Below are 19,555 nucleotides of genomic sequence, written 5' to 3'. Positions count from 1 at the left end.
TGACTTGTATATAGCATCCCTTTTTCTGACTAGACAGGTAGACTCTTGTGTACCACTTTTGGGACAGATGACTGTAGCACTGTTATACTTTTGACCAGATCAAACTATGTATTTCTCGCATTATGTATATATTTGTTTCCTTTCGGTTCAGTTCCATAGTGGCGGGATCACTGTTTTTATCATTATTATTACTGCACTTCGTATTAGAACTTTCCTAAAAATAATAAAATTGCGATATACGTTCTCCCCATTATAAGAGCTGTGCAAGGCACAATGTTGTATATGATTGTGACCTAACGTTGAATTTTCCCAATAATTTTTTTTATTATTATCAGAATCATGCCGCCAAGAAAGATTGGAACTAGGGCGAACCCTGGATCTGAGGACCAGGGAAGCCATAATCAGGACAATAGAAACCAAGAACACAGTGAAGAGGAAGATGAGGATTATGTGGAACAGGATGACTCCCTGTATGAAGAGGAAGAGGAAACATATGATGTTGAGGGATTTGAGATAGAGGCTGAAGAAGGAGAAACCGAGGTTGAGCAACCAGTACCAAACCCAGGCATGGATCCCATGGGCCAGTTCATGCAACTCCTAAGGCAGAATTTGGAACGTCAACCCAACCCACCGCCTCAAGGAAATAACAATGTTGTGGCAAACTCTTTCAGGGCTTTTAAGTCCCTTAAGCCCCCTGAGTTCCACGGATCAGCCGACCCAGTTGAGGCAAGGGCATGGTTAAAGGAAATGGAGAAATCTTTTGAGATTTTGAGTACCGAGGAGGCACAGAAGACTGTATTTGCTACCTACCTTCTGAAAGGAGAAGCTAACTACTGGTGGGAGGCCAAGAAAAATATGGAGACAGACGCTATTATAACCTGGGAGAGATTTAGTCAGTTGTTTCTGGGGAAGTATTTCCCGAGGTTTATGGAAAACCAGATGGAGCTCAAGTTCTTGGAGCTAAAGCAGAATAACTTGTCTGTAGCAGAGTACGAAGCGAAATTTACTGAGTTATCAAGGTTTGTGCCGGAGTTTGTGAGCACCGAGGAAAAGAAAGCTAGGAGGTTTCAGCAGGGACTGAAACCGTGGATTCAGAATAGGGTGGCAATCCTTGAGCTTACGGACTATGCCACTCTGGTACAAAAGGCAACGATTGTAGAAGTTGGAAGTGAACAGATGCAGAAGGAAAGAGAGAAGAAAGGAATAAAGAGGAAAAGTATGAGCATGGGTGGAGGTTCCGCAGAAAGGAGCTTCCCAACTAGATTTAATCGAGGAGCAGTGTCCCTACCGGGAAAGAACACTGGGTTTAAGCGGCCAATGAGTGTGAGTGTGAGCCAGGGCGGCCAGAAGCCAAGAATGTCCTATTCCAACCAGTCTCGACCCCCATTGCCAGCCTGTAACATATGTGGAAGGAATCACACTGGGGAGTGTAAAGAAAAGCCAGTAACCTGTTTTAAGTGCGGTCGGGAAGGCCACTACTCAAATAAATGCCCTTCGTCAGCCCCTGCCATCGTTCCAACCACCAATTGTCATCTGTGTGGACGCCCGGGTCATTGGAAGAGGGAATGCCCAATGAACAAACCAGCAGCTTCGGGAGCAAACAGGGCTGCTTCTAATAAGTCACCTACTGCGAGGACTTTCAACATGACAGTCCAGGATGCTATGAAAGATTCAGATGTGATAGCAGGTACCCTTTCTCTAAATTCAGTCAGTGCAAATGTTTTATTTGATTCGGGAGCAACTAAATCTTTTATATCAAAGGACCTTGCGCGTAAGTTAAGACTTAAGGCTGAACCCTTGATAGAACCCTTACAAGTAGAAATAGCCAATCATGAAATTATTCCTGTTAACCAGATTCACCCCGCCTGTGAGATAGGCATAGGGGAGCAATCTTTCAGTGTTGATCTGATTCCTTTTAAATTAGGGGAGTTTGATGTGATTTTGGGAATGGACTGGCTATCTAGCAACGATGCTCAGATAGACTGTAAAGGGAAGAAAGTTAAGTTAAATATCCCCGGGAAGAAAGAAGTTATATTTAGAGGAAAGAGGCAGGCGCAGAAATTTTTGACCATGGCCCAGGCCAAAAGGATGCTACGAAAAGGAAGTGAGGCTTACCTAGCCTATGTGGTGGACACGCAGAAGGAGGTGCCCAACTTACAAGATATTCTAGTAGTCAACGAATTTGAAGATGTATTCCCACAAGACCTTCCGGGATTACCACCCGATAGAGTGATTGAATTTGCTATTGAGTTGGCCCCAGGGACGGCGCCAGTTTCAAAAGCACCTTACCGGTTAGCCCCGTTAGAAATGAAGGAATTAGCTATCCAATTGCAGGAACTCTTGGATAAGGGTATGATAAGACCCAGTGTGTCTCCGTGGGGAGCACCAGTTTTATTTGTTAAGAAGAAAGATGGGAGCATGAGGTTGTGCATCGACTATCGAGAGTTGAACAAGCTAACCATAAAGAACAGGTACCCATTGCCTAGAATAGACGATCTGTTTGACCAGCTAAAGGATGCTGTTTATTTTTCCAAGATCGACCTGAGAATTGGATATCACCAACTAAAGATTAAACCCGAAGATATTTCCAAGACAGCGTTCCGTACCAGGTATGGGCATTATGAGTTCCTGGTAATGTCCTTTGGATTAACCAACGCCCCAGCGGCTTTCATGGATTTAATGAATAGAGTATTTAAGAAGTACTTGGACAAGTGTGTGATAGTTTTTATCGATGATATTTTGATCTACTCAAGGACTGAGACAGAACATGCAGAGCATTTGAGGATAGCTCTAGGAATACTCAGAGAGGAGCAGTTGTATGCCAAATTCTCGAAGTGTGAATTCTGGCGGAATGAAGTATAGTTTTTAGGACATATGATCAATAAAGAAGGAGTATTGGTCGACCCCTCCAAGATAGAGGCGGTCTCAAATTGGGAAAGGCCAACCACACCCACAGAGGTAAGGAGTTTCATAGGATTGGCCGGCTACTATCGTAGATTTGTTCAGGACTTTGCGAAGATCGCAGCCCCTTTGACACGACTTACTCGTAAGACAGAGAAGTTTGAATGGACGGAGAAATGCGAGAACAGTTTTCAGGAATTAAAGAAAAGGTTGATAACGGCTCCGGTATTGGCATTGTCGGACGGAAAAGGAGATTTTGTGATATATAGTGACGCGTCGCACAAAGGATTAGGATGTGTGCTTATGCAGCACGGTAAAGTTATTGCGTATGTGTTGAGACAACTGAAGGAATACGAGGTTAGATATCCTACTCATGACCTTGAGCTCGCAGCAATAGTATTTGCTTTAAAAATTTGGAGGCACTACTTGTATGGAGAGAAGTGCGAGATTTTCACAGACCATAAGAGCCTCAAGTACATATTTACGCAGAAAGAGCTCAACATGTGCCAGAGGAGATGGTTAGAACTAATCAAGGACTATGATTATGAGATTCTCTATCATCCAGGGAAAGCCAATGTGGTGGCTGATGCCCTTAGTAGAAAGGAAAGACTCAGAATGATAACGACTTCGGAAGAGTTGATAAGGGATTTTGAGAGAATGGAAATAGAAGTAAAGGTAACCGGAACCGGAACTGAAAAGCTTTTTGAGATCTCAATGCAGCCAGAGTTATTGGAAAAGATCAGATTGTGCCAGGAGAAAATAATGAATGAAGGCAGAGAGTCAATGACTGGAGAGGAGATCCATACCGAGAAAGATGATAAAGGGATAATGAGGTACTCCTACCGAATTTGGGTTCCGAATGTTCAAGAACTTAAAGATGAGATTTTGGATGAAAGTCATAGTTCAAGGTATTCCATTCACCCGGGAAGTACCAAGATGTATAGGGATTTGAAGGAATATTACTGGTGGCCCAACATGAAGAGGGACGTAGCAGAATGGGTAAACAAGTGTTTGACTTGCCAAAGAGTAAAGGCAGAGCACCAGAGACCCAGTGGACTTTTGCGACCCCTGGAGATTCCCGAATGGAAATGGGAACAGATAGCGATGGATTTTGTTGTAGGCTTGCCAAGGACGAAAGCCAATCATGACGCCATTTGGGTAATTATAGACCGACTGACAAAGTCAGCTCATTTCATTCCTATCAATGAGAGATACACAGTCGATAGACTGGTGGACATTTACCTTAAGGAAATAGTGACGCGACATGGAGTCCCAGCGTCCATTGTCTCAGACCGAGACCCCAGGTTCAACTCCAGATTTTGGAGGAGCTTTCAGGAATGTGCGGGGACCAAGTTAAATATGAGTACCGCGTACCATCCCCAGACGGATGGACAGAGTGAAAGGACCATCCAGACACTAGAGGATATGTTGAGAGTCTGTGCAATAGACCTTAAAGGAAGTTGGGATGATCACTTGCCGTTGATCGAGTTTTCTTATAACAATAGCTTTCATGCTAGCATCGGAATGCCGCCTTATGAGGCCCTGTACGGAAGAAGGTGTCGATCTCCCTTATACTGGGATGAAGTAGGAGAGCGGAAGATGCTCGGACCCGAAGTGGTCCAAAGGACCAAAGATATAGTGGATCTTATCAGAGGGCGACTTGTAGCAGCCCAAGACAGACAGAAGAAATATGCAGACCTAGCCCGAAAGGACAAGGAATATGAAGTAGGGGACTTAGTACTGTTGAAAGTATCCCCTTGGAAGGGATTAATGAGGTTCGGAAAGAAAGGAAAACTAAGCCCAAGATACATTGGACCTTTTGAGATATTAAGACGGATTGGAAAGTTAGCTTACGAGCTAGCCCTACCCCCTAATTTGCAACAAGTTCATAATGTGTTCCATGTGTCAATGCTAAGGAGGTATCATCGGGATGCCAGACACATAGTGGAGTACGAGCAGGTGGATATGCAGCCAGATCTAACTTACGTGGAGAAGCCAGTAAGGATTATGGATAAGAAGGAGCAGGTGCTTCGGAACAAAGTGATCAAGCTAGTCAGAGTACTATGGCAGAATCATAACGTGGAAGAATCAACTTGGGAACTAGAGAGCACAATGCTAGAAAAGTACCCCCATTTGTTTTCTGTTTGATTCCGGGACGGAATCCTTTTAAGGAGGGGAGACTGTAATAACCCCCAAAATTTTCAACTTTTTGTAACCCTTGTGAATAGTGTTCTAGCTGAATGAGAAAACTTTTCACGCCACACTATGTAGGGGTTCTGTTATGGATATTCTGGGATATTATTAGTACTCTATGTAGTATATAAGTGTATGTAAAGATCGTCAGAATCCAATTCCGAACACTTTGGTTTTTCCCGGAAATCCACAAGATACGGAGAGAATTGAGTATAAGGTAACAGGATAAAAAGGATTTAAATTAAAGGATTATAATAGAGGATCATAAAAAGGAATATAATGTATTGAGAAAGGTTAAGGGAACCTAAGTAATAAGATCCCGGGTATGATCCTTCAAACGATAAACGAGAACGAAAGTTAAGCGAACCGTATAACAGATCAGCGGTCATTAGGCAAACGATTAGGAAGTTAATCAAAGGGATTAGTGGGAATGATGTCATCCAACCAATAGAAAGAGGACAAGGAAGGGAGGATGACATCATGAGGATGACACAAGCATGACATGGGAAGGAAGGAGGTGTGGTGGCTTTGTAACCACACAAATTCAAGGCCAAGAAGGTAATTGACTAAATCAAACACAAAAACAAAACAACCAAGCCAAACAAATTCATTCTTGATCAAAATCAAAAAGAACCAAGGCCTTGTTCATCCTTGCTCTCGGCTTTTCACTATTCATTAGGCAAGAAATTTCAAAATTCAAGATCCAAGCTTCCTAAATTGGTGAGTAAATTCCCTAATCATCTTCATGCTTAGTTAGGGCTATATCATGAGTTTAAGCCATTAATTCCTTCTCAATCTTCTTCATTTAATCAAAGAAGAAGACTATGAATAGTGTTTTCAAGTTTTTAACTTGAAGTTTTTCTTGTTTTTCTTGAAGATCCAAGCATTCTTAAGACTTCTCAAAGCTTCTTAAGGCTTCCTAGCTCCTCCCACCACTTCAAGGAAGGTATACCATCTCCAAACCCTAGATTCCTATATATTATAAGATGATTTTGATTAGTAGGATGATATTGTAGCTTGTTGTTGTGATTAGAGTTTGGGATTTGAAATGGTAGTGAAATGGAATGGTAAATGTTGTGGTTTTGATTAAAAGAACTTAAGTATGATTAAAGTTAAGCTTAGGCATAAGTATGAATGATTAAATTGAATTGGTTGGGGTTGTTATGATGTGATAAGGATGGATGTTGGTTGTATGTTGGATTTGAGGTTGATTTGGAATGGTTTTGAATGGTTTAAAATATTGGAAATCGCGTAAATATAGCCGTCGTAACGTCCGATTTTCTTTAGACTGTTTTTGTGCATAACATTAGGACCCGAGAACCCCCTGCTAGATTATGAACATTGCCATGTCTAGATAGCTCATGTTATGAGCTTCGTTTTGATATGTAGTTCGTTCGATTCCGATGCATGGTTTAGGAGAAACGACCGTTTCAAGTAACGGCGTTTCGCGAACGAAACTTTTCCCCTCGCCTTACTTTGAAACATAGGTTAAAGACCAAAAAGGGTTAATTAATGTATGAAACATTTATGGTAAGTGTGTTAGGCAGTTGGTAAGACACTCGCGAAGGAATCGCTTTAAAACTCGTAAAGGTTAAATTATTAAAAATGGTGGAGCCGAGGGTACCCGATTGACTTAAGCGAATCAGTGAGCGCAAAACAAGCGTTAGAGTCTAAGTTAGTTAAAGTATAGATTTACAAGTGATTTTGGTTTAATTCCAACTTACTTGTTGTTTATAGGTTATCAGACTCGTCCCGAGCCTTTTATCACCCCAAGTCGCTCAGGCAAGTTTTCTACCCGTTATACTGTTGTTGTGATGAATATATGTATATGCATTATCTTGCGATAGATGCATGTTGGTTAATTAGCAAATGTTGCGATATATTGAAGCATGCTGATATGGTATATATATGCATGCCTGTTCGTATTCTTGATTTATATATCTGTTGGTTCAAATGCTTATTCGTTGCATAATACCTATGCTAGAGATAAGCGGTATTTGCGTATACCCTTAGTATAGGGACCCAAAGGTGAAAACATTTTCTAAAACCGGGAGTCGAGGATCCCGAGTAGATTTTATATATATATATATATATTTATATATATATATGGTTATAGTTTTCAAAACTATTAATCGAATAAGGTTTATTCGATAACTTTATTTTATTAATGAATATTATCTTGAATATTCATTCGAGGGCTTATGACTCCTTTTATTTTATTAATTGAATATTATTTGAATATTCATTTGAGGATGTATGACTCCTTTATTTTATTTAGTGAATATTATTTATAATATTCATTCGAGGTATTATGACTCCACTTATTACTGAAATATATTCTTTATTTTATTAAAGAATAAGGTGTTAATAATCAAACTTATTTTCGATTATTCAAATAAAGATAATACTTTCATATAAGTGTATCTTTGGTTATTTAATACCCGTTTCAAGTATAAGTTTTAAAACTTCTACTTCAATTATTTTTATAAAGATTATTCTTTATGGGAATATTATTTAAATAATAATATTCAGATATTTTCTAATATATCGGGACTGATTTATTTCATTAAATCAACTTTACTCCAAACATTCTTAAAAATGTTTTCGAGTCTTCAAAATGATTTTAAAAGTTAGAGCGGATCCCAAAACTCGTTTTCCGATTTAAGATCTTCCTTTCGAAGGAGACTTGAATATTCACTCAAAATCTTGGGGATCCGGCTCTGTGGTGTATTTTATATTCGCAACATGGTTGCTGTTTTGAGAAAACAATTTGATTACTTGCCCAATGTTCGGGAAGTAAGTCCATCTGATTGAGTCGGCATAAGCGACAGGCCGGGGTACGGTCTATGAATGTGTAAGTGGCTGGGTGGCAGTCCATCAATGCGTGAGTGGCCGGGTAACGGTCTAGCGCGAGGTCCTAATGCGGCCAGGGTGATGACCGGTGAGGAATTCATCCATCTACAGTAGAAAAGGTGACTTATTGGTATCTTTGCCTGATCAGCAAGATATCTGGTTTATGCCAAAATTCTTTTTCTTTCCAAAATTCATTGGATGTTTCAAACTCTATTCATACTTTACATAACAGAGGTTCCAGGAAATGTTTAAGAGATATATATGTGAATATATATATATCGGGACTAAATAAAGTATCTCGTAACTTTATTTCATTCAATAATATTTTAAAGATTGAATCTATTCAAGTCTTAACTTGTGGTCTCATCTATGGGATGTTTTTTTAAAGCTTATAATACTTTGAACAGTGGTAGTTCAAGTAGCTTTATAAATGATATAAGTGTAGTGAAGTATTGGTAACTTCATTCCTTGTTTTTACTTATATCTAGTAAGTAATTATCTTACGCATGATAAAGATTCTAGTAAGTATCCATTTAGATACTTATATTATTGTTATCACTATGTATTATCTTTCGAGCTGTAAGGCTCACTCTTGCTTTATTTCTTTATCACACAACAACAGTTAGGAGAGATGGCCAGACTCCAGCAGACCCAGCGCAAGCGCGTGGGAAGCGTCCCGCGTCTTCCCGATGATGTTGTAGCTGCTATAGCTGCAGAGGTAGATCTAATGTAGTTCAGACCATCTACTTTTGGGAATCAAATTATGTATAATTATAACTTGTGGCAGATAATGGCAATTAACTGTAAATTTATCAAGTAATCATTTTGGGTTGTAATAACTGTTAAATGGTGGATTCAAAGACTTGTACTTATTTCAATTTCATCTCTGAGACTATAACGGGTTGTGGTGTGTGTTAGTGTGGGGTCACAGCATAAGGTTATTATTATTAATTAAGTGAAGTGATATTGTGGAAAGAAAGACCGTGACGACCCGGATTCCCGACCCCGGATCTGGGGGTGTTACAATATTCCTTCTTAACTGAAAACAATAAGGTGAATAACAATAAAAAGGGGTGAGCCAAAAATTGCTCAACAAGTCCGCAAAATATAAATAGAGTTAAAGCAATTTAAATGAATCTGTAACCCGGGTATATCTGCGAAGATATAACCCCGCGAGAATAGAAAGAAGGCCATTACTGGAGAGTATAAATGAACTAAACTGGACACAAATTCGCATCTATACCCTGCTGATCACCTAGGAAACACTGCAGATCTATATCCCACTATATAGATCCCGTCGGACACCCAGGCACTATGGCCTATCTCAAGGATCCAGTTATGTCCCGGTCCTTAGGATTAAGTAACTTAATCCCAAAAGTATCATTATCCAGTCCATGGAATAGCAACCGGAACAATCGGTATGCTTTGACATAATCTAATCACCAGAATATACCAATAATTGTGAGTAACAATAGGAGTATGAACAATGAATTCAAATGAAAAGGAGAAATCAAGAATTGAAATAAATTATGAACAAGAATCAAAAGAGTGCAAGCGTAATAAAAATATGAAGAAATATCACTATTTTGAAAGTAGAATAGGGGAAAAACTTATCTTCTGCGCGACTCACTGCAAATATGTCACCTTTGTCTATTACCAACTCAACCTGCCTTGCTGGCTTAGCTTCTGCTAGAGAAATAGACTGATTTAGTCATTTCGTACTTCAATTGCGTCTTGAATCAACTTCACATCGTTCCTATTGTCTACCCATGCGCTTATGACTGACTCATATATTATATATTAGCAAGTAAGACTCGATTAACCACATAATACACATAAGCACATAATTATTTTTATAATTAAAAATAATTTTTAGAATCAAAATCGATTCGCTGATTGCTCAACTAATCATTATCTGACTCGTTTCCTATTTTTTTCGGAATTTTTCGAACTCGTCTCGGCACACGATCCGACTGATAATCAAACAAATAACAAGGTCAACTAATTTCTAGAAGAAATTATGCTTTAATATTATTTTTAATGAAAATAATTCATTTTTCTAAGTAAAAGGGCTTTCGTTTCGCTCGAATCGGACTAACAGTCTAATTAATATCGATTAAACACTGATAATTCAATTTATTATCCAGTATAAATAATTATTACTAATTTTTAAACCCTAAAATAATTTTTAAATAATTCTTTAAGAAAAATCAGAATTGAAAATGATTTTTCTATAATTTTTGGAATTAAAATGAATTTATTATGATTTATTGAAAATTATTTGATTAATTATCAAAATAATTAATCATTTTTAAATAATTAATAAATAATAAATAAATGATAAATAATTGAGAAAATAATTAAATCTGATTTTTAGAAAATATTTCAGAATTATTTATAATATAAAACAATTAATTAAATAATTAATTAATCAATTTATAAAATAAATAAAACTGATTTTTAAAATTAATAAAAATAAAATAAAAATTATTTTCCAGAAACACTTGTCAGAAATGAAATCCCTGATAAAACGGATCAAAACCGGAATCTGGAAACGGGTCAAACGGGTTGGATTCCGGGTCATGAAGAACATGACCGGAATCTGCCCAAAATCCGGCGACCAGCCAGGATTCCGGCAGCCCGTTTTCAGGCCAAAAACAGAACCATTTGGTTCGTTTTCACAGGGTTTCAACTCCAAATTACTTCACCGATCTATTCCCGACCAAATCATATCAGAAACATCCCTAAATCTCTACCTCCGGCCAAACCGACTTCAAAATCCGGCCAAATATCGAAATCATTCATTTGTATATGAAACTTAACGTTTAATAGTACAAATCGAAGCTAAGAACATATACAATCTAACCCCTAACATATCAGGAACCAAATATTCACAGAAATCATCGAGTTATAATTTGAAAATTCGGTATAAACCCTAATAATCGAACTTTGCTATCTGAGTATTGTTTGATCAATTAAATACCATGAATCGACTGTAAATCACATCAGTGTACTATATCCATCATCAAAACATCATAATAACCCTAGAATCAAAAAGCCCTAATTCGAACATAAACCCTAGAAATCGAAAATCAAAAAGTATAAATTAAAACATGAAATTGATGCTAGAAACAGAAAGAACAGATCGAAACCTTCAATTTGGGTACTTGAATCACTTATTTTGGTGCTGTAATCTGCTCAAAATCACGGCTTGAATTCTCGACCCGACCCTGTTCTTCCCGACCCGATTTGCAGAAAATTTTTGTATTTTTCTGATTTTTATTTAATAATTAATAATAATTAAATAAAAATTAGGCTATTTATAGTAGTGAAATTAATACTCCTAATTAAAATTAAGGCCCTAATTCTACCCTTTTTAAAATTAATAAGCCCCTAATTTTATAATTTTTGAGTATTAAAATTTAATTTATAAATATTTTATATATGCAATATATGCCAAAATTTCTCAGAAATTGTGAATAATGCAAAAATACAAAGAAATGGTATAAATAAAAGTCCTATAATTTATAAAAATAAAAATGTGATTTTTGTGGGGTTTTTAACACCCAATGGGGCCCGAAAAGTCATTTTTCGCAAAACAAGAAAATTTATAAAATGCCCAGATGTTCAGAATAATGCGATGGTAAAAGCTGTTTGATGAAAAATAAGGCCCATTATTTTATTTGAAATACCTGCTTTAAAATCATGGTTCGGGTCGTAAAACTTTTGAAATGAAAGCTATGAAGGCAAAATAATATATCTGAAAAATATCTTAAAAATACCGTAACGTCACAGAATGCACGTAACACATAGTAATTAGGGTTTGACAGATAATTCCATATAAAAGACACATTAACACACATAATTTATTATAAATATGATATAATACAGACGTAAATTTCCCAGACGTTACATGTCATGTTGAGTATCACGAGAGAGGAAAACTCTAAGGATGATACATTATCTAACTTTTCATTCTCCGAAGTGGAGGAAAGTTCTGGAAGAGTATACTTTTATGTTTTGAAGACATGAAGTATTGATGTTAAGCTGGTTTCGCCCATTGGGATTGGAGGATCATGGATAGACCCCATCAAAGTTCGCCTTCAAACATGGTGGCTCCCAAATGATGTAATGGAAGCACGAAGGCTTACTGTCCAAGCTTTAAGGTACTCTTTTATTGATGGAATTCTATATAAAAGATCCTTTATTGTTCCCTATCTTAGACATCTCAGGTCCGATGATGCACGATTAGCCCTTGAAGAAGTACAAGAAGGAATTTATGGTCAAAACTTGGGGGGCAGAGCCCTTACTCACAGAATTACTCGCTTAGGATTTAACTAGCCAGAAATGATGGCTGATACCAAAGACTATGTAAAGAAATGTGATCATTGTCAGAAGCATGCACCAGTAGTTAGGCATGAAAGAAATATGTCCTAAGTCCAATCATGTATTAGGATTTAGGAATAATTTTTATGTAATCTGTTTTGATTTCATTGATATTAATAAAGACTTGTTTTGTTTTTATTACGGGCTTTATCTATTTAAGTGTTTAAATAAGATATACCATAGTTTAGAGTAAAGCTTTTTATGGATTATGATGAGATCATAATAGTGGGACCTAAAAAGATGATAACTCTAAACTTAAATAGTTCCTGGTCATAGGATTACTAACTGGTAATTAATAATCCGCAAAGATCGGTACATACTATGCTTGCTTCATTATGAAGGATGTCTGTTCTCATAGACATTTGTGTGGTGACACTATAGCTAGTATGTAGGTGCATATTATGGAATAACTTCACTGAACATGACTCGCACAGCTAAACAACTGATGGAGTTCACTTACGTGTCAGCAGTTGTTCACATAGTGATAGTTGTACAAGTATCCTTAGACTTGAGGTCATCATAGTCATCTTGTGTACACTGAACTATGCTTTGGTTTAGCTCTTAGTCTCCAGGGACAATTATTAGGGCTCTTCTGGGTATAGGAATTTGTACACGAAGATAGTGTATGATCAATAAAGGATCTACCCCTTCCAGTGAAGGAAGCGAATGTTCAAGGCTGATCCACTTATGCTAGTTCAGGAATCTCTGGCCAGAGTAAATGAAATTAGAAAGGAGTTTCTAATTTGCATAGAACTACGCATAGTAAATGGTAAGCAAAGTGATTGAATTAGATAGGCTTGACACGAGATCCATGCCTTGTATTTAATCGGGACATTGTAGGGTAGAAGAAGTTTATTGTACGGTAACTATTCACTGAATAGGTTCTTGGTATTCTAAGCAGTGAATTCATATTATACGGATAGTCGCGATATGCTGAGAAGTATCCCTCACGATATAGAATAAATGTGATTAATTAATTAATCATATTTAATAAATTAGAGAATTTATATAAATAATGATAAAATAGTTTTATTATTATTTATTTCTACTACCGGCTTAATATTGAACCTACAGGGTCACACCATAAAAAGAGAATGATTTAATGGTGGAGGAATTAATTAATAATGGCTAATAATTATTTATTTATGAAATAAATAATTAATTGGCAAATTTAATAATTGATTAAATGAGATTTAATTGATTATAAATTAATTAAGAAAAGTTCTTAATATTATTAATTAAGGATTTAATTTTTGGAAATTAAATCAAGAGAGAGAATTATTTCTAAAGTATTTAGAAAAAGGATTAAAAATTAAAAGGTGTTTTAATTATTAATGAGAATAATAAATGGGATAATAATAATATTATTTATGGGAAAATTTCAGCCGAAAATTTTGCATATAAATACACTATTATACACCCTATTTTATTCTAACCCACATCAAACACAAAACCCAAAAAGTTTGGAAAATCCAATTCTCTCCACCTCCTTCCTCCTCCTTAACATCGTTTTCTTGGTGGATACCGGTGGAGTACTTCACACTTGAGGAGCAACTGCTAAGGAACTCTGATCGTTGTCTCCGAATTATTTTAAAAGGTTAGATTCGATCCCTCAAATTTTTATTCACGATTTATATGCTTTTATTTGGATTTTGTAGGTGTAAAAGTGTTTTTCCATGCCCCCGCTGCGTTAAAAATCCAACAAGGCAGCCACCTGAGATGTTGACTTCCATTAACTCTCCCATTATTCTCGCTATATGGGGGGTGGATATTCTTGGACCTTTCTCGATGGCCACTGTACAAATGAAGTTTCTGATTGTGGCAATTGATTACTTTACTAAGTGGATCGAAGCCAAACATTTAGATAAGATCACAACTAAGCAAGTTGCCCAATTCCTATGGGAGAACTTAATGTGTAGATATGGGATTTCCCGTATTTTGGTGACTGATAATGGGACATAGTTCAATAATGATGAATTTAAGAAGTTTTTTGAGGAAAATAAGACTGAATTATCATTAACCTCTGTTGCCCATCCCCAAGCCCATGGGCAAGCTGAAGTAGCAGATCGAATTATCCTTGATGGATTGAAGAAAATGATAAAGAAATCCAGGAATAATTGGGTAGATGAGATACTTCCGGTACTTTGGTCATATAGAACCACATGTAGGGTAACCACATGAGCAATACCCTTCATGTTGGCCTATGGAGCCGAGGCAGTTGTCCATGTGGAGATATCACATTTATCTCCAAGGATTCAAGCCTATAATGTTGATGAAAATGAGAAAGAACAGAGGCTAGCTTTGGATTTGACTGATGAAGGGCATGCTAAGATCGTCGAGTACAAAAAAAGCATCTTTCTACTGCAACTTACGAGTTAGAGAATGATTCTATTGTGAAGGCTACTTGGTCCTGAGAAAAGTAGAAGCCTCGGGTGTAGAGCAGAAAGGAAAGTTATCCGCCAACTGGAAAGGGCCATATCGAGTCAATGAGGTGAATGGACAAGGATCTTATAGATTGGAGACCCTGGATGGTGAGGAAATAACCCGCTCTTGGCATGCCTCGAATCTCAAGATATTTTATATTTAACTCCCTTAGGGGAGATACTGTCGAGTAGCATATATCAATTAAGAATAAGGTTTTTGAACCATGAACCTATGGCTCTTAGGATTTGCATTCCAGTTTGTTAGGAATTATATTATAGTTTGTGAGGATCATTTTTCCAGAATTGTAAGGGTGAGACCCAATCTCGTGAAATACCAAGTCACATTTTCATGATTTCTGAATTGTGAAGTTATGATTTCATTATCGTGAATATAAACGAGGAAAAGTATGAATAAATGCGATAAAAACCAAGGTAGATAGAGAAAACTGAAACCAAGCCTAAAAGTCAGGAGTTCATAACAATGTCTAAACATTATAATCTTGCGATGTCTAATTTAGAGGGCCCTCAACCCTAGACTTTTTTGTTGGTCAGTTCTTCTTCCTCTTCCGATGAAGATTCATCCTTGCTGAAGCTAGATTTGGCTTCCTTTCTCTTCTTACCCTTATCCGCCACGAGCTCTTTAACCGATGATGCCCCTGACGCGATAGAAGTAGTGGGGTGATCTTCTCGGATAAGTTTCACAACCTTCTCAGTAACGCCTCCCGACTTAGAAAACTTAAGAGGGCAAGGGAAGCAATCAGCTTCTAAACCTTCAAGATAATCGACTTGAATAGCCTCCAATGCCGCGTCCCATCCTTCCTTGAAATTGACTGAACGAGTAAGGGCATCATTCAACAAGTTTTTGAAATCAAGGGTGTCCATCCCGGCGTCAAACCTCTTTTCTATTTCATTGTTTTGAACGACGATCTTCACCCTAGTTGTCTCCAAATCAGAAGTTAGGAGGCCAGTTGGGCTTGGCGATTCTTGATTCTTTCATTAGCCTACTCAAGCTTCATATTGATATCTTTATAGGCCACCTTACAGGCTTTGGCCTGGTGAAGCGTTCCTTGAAAATGGGCGTTGGCCTATAAACATAAGCAGCGAATTTTAGTATAAAAATGCAAAGACAAAACATGAGTCTCTAAGTCCTTCTGAAGGAAAAAGTTCTGATAATCGACATGGGCAATCGAGTGAAGTGACCACTCCTTGGCCAACTTTGTGTCTCCAAGGATCGAATCCCTTACCTTAATTCCCCAAGCCGGTTGAAAATAAGTGCCCGACTTTTGTTTGACCCTAAAGGATGGCTAGGCCCTTCATCACCGCCCGCACCCCCGACTTTGGTAAGGAATTTAGGAAATCCATCTCCTAGCCAAGGATCCTTGAAGACTCTTGCAACTCTTTTCATCCTTTAGGACTCCAATTCCTTAGGCATTGTGACTTCCTCAATCTTTTTAGCCACTGCGCGAAGGAAGCAATAAGAAATTAGACAAAGTATGCAATTGGGATAAATGTTCAGAAATTAAAAGATAGAAGCATACCTTTCATCGACACAGGAGAAAGTCTGCATTTAACGAGGATTGTCTCTTTTATGAGATACCAAGAGTGAGAAATTCCATTATCCTTCGTAAGAATATCAAAAGTCGATGCCTCCTCAGTCGAAAGAACAATGTCGTTTGGGCTCCCATCGACCACTTAGCCAAAGGATGATCTAAATAACGTGCCCCAGTCACCGCCTTCCCAAACCATGTAGACAAATTCTTTCTTCCATTTCATATTGTTATCTGGAATTGACTTCCCATTGATAATATGGGGGGTGGTGGGATGTTGGTTCAAAGAAACCCAGCCCGGTGTTTTGTTAGGGTTATTCTTAAATTGAATTTTTTTCTAAAAATGGCCACAGACAGAGGTATGTCGTTTTTAATGCACTGAGACATAAAGCAATGTATCAGCCTCCACACATTGGATGGAAGCTGACACGGGCTAATCTGTACTTCAGCTAATAAAGTAGGGATAAAAAGGTGAAAGGGGAACCTGACACCAGCCCTGAGAGTATCCCTAAAGATGCAAAGCGCGTCTTTCTTCCAATGGCAAGCCCTATCTGCGATCCCATCCAAAACCAACTTATAAGGCTTTTCAATCTTGTAGTGGCACATCATTTTCTCCAACTCCTTTTGATCATGAAAAGCATTGACATGATCAAATGCGTCCAAATAGTCGTCAGATGGATATTCATCCCCCATAGTATTGATCATATCGATTAATATCTGGAGCGAATCGGGAATTCGTTAGCCTTCTTGAAAATATTCATCTTTGCTGAGCAAAGAGCTTTCTTATTAGCCATATAAAAAATCTAGGAGCACTAAAGTTTAGAAGAAAATCCAGAAAAATATAAATATATGCAAGCGAAGTCTAGAAAAACATGAAGATATGCAAGCAAAGTCCAGAAAAACATGAAGATATTCAAGCAAAATTAAACAAAAACCCGGAATTTATGATGATACCTGGAAAAAAGCAGGAAGGTTTGAAGATCTTCAACCGAGAAGTACTGAGAAACACGGTGGCCGGAAATCGCCTAGCTACAGACCCCTAGAAGGAAACGAGTGGAGAGAGTCGCCAGAAATTGCCTAAAAATTTCAAAAATCGAGAGAAAAGTGAGAAATGAGAAAGTGATGGGGAGACTTTTTTTATCATTACTCTAATATATAGGCTTTGTAACCAGTTACAATCCAAAACCTAGCCGTTAGTAGGAAGTTAAACCGGTTGTAGCCGGTACTAGGATCCAGAAGCTGAGGCCTAATATTACAAGCCCTAATGCCATATTTTTCTCAAAAATTCAATAGAAATTAATGGAAACTCCTTCATGGGTAGGATTGAAAAAGCCCAACAAAGATTGGGCTCATCAATAAGGGCCCATTTTGATCCTAATTTTGTCAAAAAAGGTAAGACCCAAATCCAAATAAAATTTGGAAAAAGAGGTCCGAATACAAGTAAAATTTTGAAAAATAAGCCCAAATCCAAATAGGATTTGGAAAATTGACTTCAAGCCAAGCCCATCCAAGGGCCCCAAAAAGACCCATATTTTGACTAGAATTGAAGTCAAAATCCAGGTCATGAACTCTAGTTAATTTGCTTCGACTGGAGCCCCAAAATGACCCATATTTTGAACAGAATTGAAGTCGAAATCTAGGTCACGAAGTCTAGTCGAATTACTTCTATTAAAGCTTCAGAAAATGAACCATATTTCGACCAGAATTGAAAATAAATGTTTAAATTTTATATGTTTCAAAAATAATTATAAATTTTAATTGGAATGCATATTATTATAGTTAATAATGAAGGAGTTTACTTTATCAGTTATTATAATATAAGAGCTTTAATGATATTGAAAGAGATATGTCCTAAATCCAATTATGTACGATGATTTAGGAATAACTTTTATGAAAGACTTGTTTTATTTTTATTACGGGCTTTATCTATTTAAGTATTTAAATAAGATGTACCATAATTTAGAGTAAAGCTTTTATAGATTATGACGAGATCATAATAATGAAACCTAAAAGATGATAACCCTGAACTTAAATAGTTCCTGATCGTAGGATTACTAATTGGTAATTAGTAATCTGCAAAGATCGGTATATACTATGTTTGCTTCATTATGAAAGATGTCTATTCTAATAGACATTTGTGTGGTGACACTATAGCTAGTTTATAGGTTTTTATTATAGAATAAGTTCACTGAATATGACTCGCACAGCTGAATAACTGATGGAGTTCACTCACGTGTTAATAGTTGTTCACATGGTGATAGTTGTACAAGTGTCCTTAGAGTTGAGATCATCATAGTCATCTTGTGTACACTGAACTATACTTTGATTTAGTTCTTAGAGTCTAGGGACAATAATAAGGGCTCTTCTAGGTGTAGAAATTTATACACGAAGATAATGAATGATCAATAAAGGATCTGCTCCTTCTAGTGAAAGAAGCAAATATCATATGCTATTCCATTTATGCTAGTTCAGGGATCTCTAGCCAGAGTGAATGAAATTAGAAAGAAGTTTCTAATTTGTATTAAATAAAACTAGGCATAGTGAATAGGAAAATATATGATTAAATTAGATAGGCTTGACACATAATCCATGCCTTGTATTTAATTGGGATATTGTAGTGTAGAAGAAATTTATTATATGACAACTCTTCACAGAATAGGTTCCTAGTATTCTAAGCATTGAATTCATATTATCCGGATAGTTGTGATTTATTGACAAATATCCCTCACGATATATAATAAATATGATTATGTTATTAATTATATTTAATGAGTTAAAGAATTCATATAAATAATAATAAAATGGTTTTATTATTATTAATTTCTATTATCGGTTCTAATATTGAACATACAGGGTCACACCATAAAAGAGAATAATTTATTGGTGGAGGAGTTAATTAATAATAGTTAGTCATTATTTATTTATGAAATAAATGACTGATTAACAATTTTTATAATTAATTAAATATAATTATTTTATTATAAATTAATTAGGATAAGTTCTTAATATTATTAATTAAAAAATTAATTTTATAAAATTAAATTAGTGAGAGAATTATTTTTTTAAGAGTTTAGAAAAATAATTAATGATTAAAAGAGTTTTAATTATTAATTAATGGATTAATGAGATTAATTAAAATTTGGGGTTAATAATTATATTATTTTATTGAAAAATTTCTGCTGAAAATTTTGCCTATAAATATAATGTTATAAACCTTATTTTGGTGAAGAGGGTGGCAATTCTAATTCTCTC

Source organism: Apium graveolens, chromosome 8, assembly GCF_009905375.1.
Source record: "Apium graveolens cultivar Ventura chromosome 8, ASM990537v1, whole genome shotgun sequence".
Lineage (NCBI taxonomy): Eukaryota > Viridiplantae > Streptophyta > Magnoliopsida > Apiales > Apiaceae > Apium > Apium graveolens.
Note: the sequence above shows the minus strand (reverse complement) of the source record.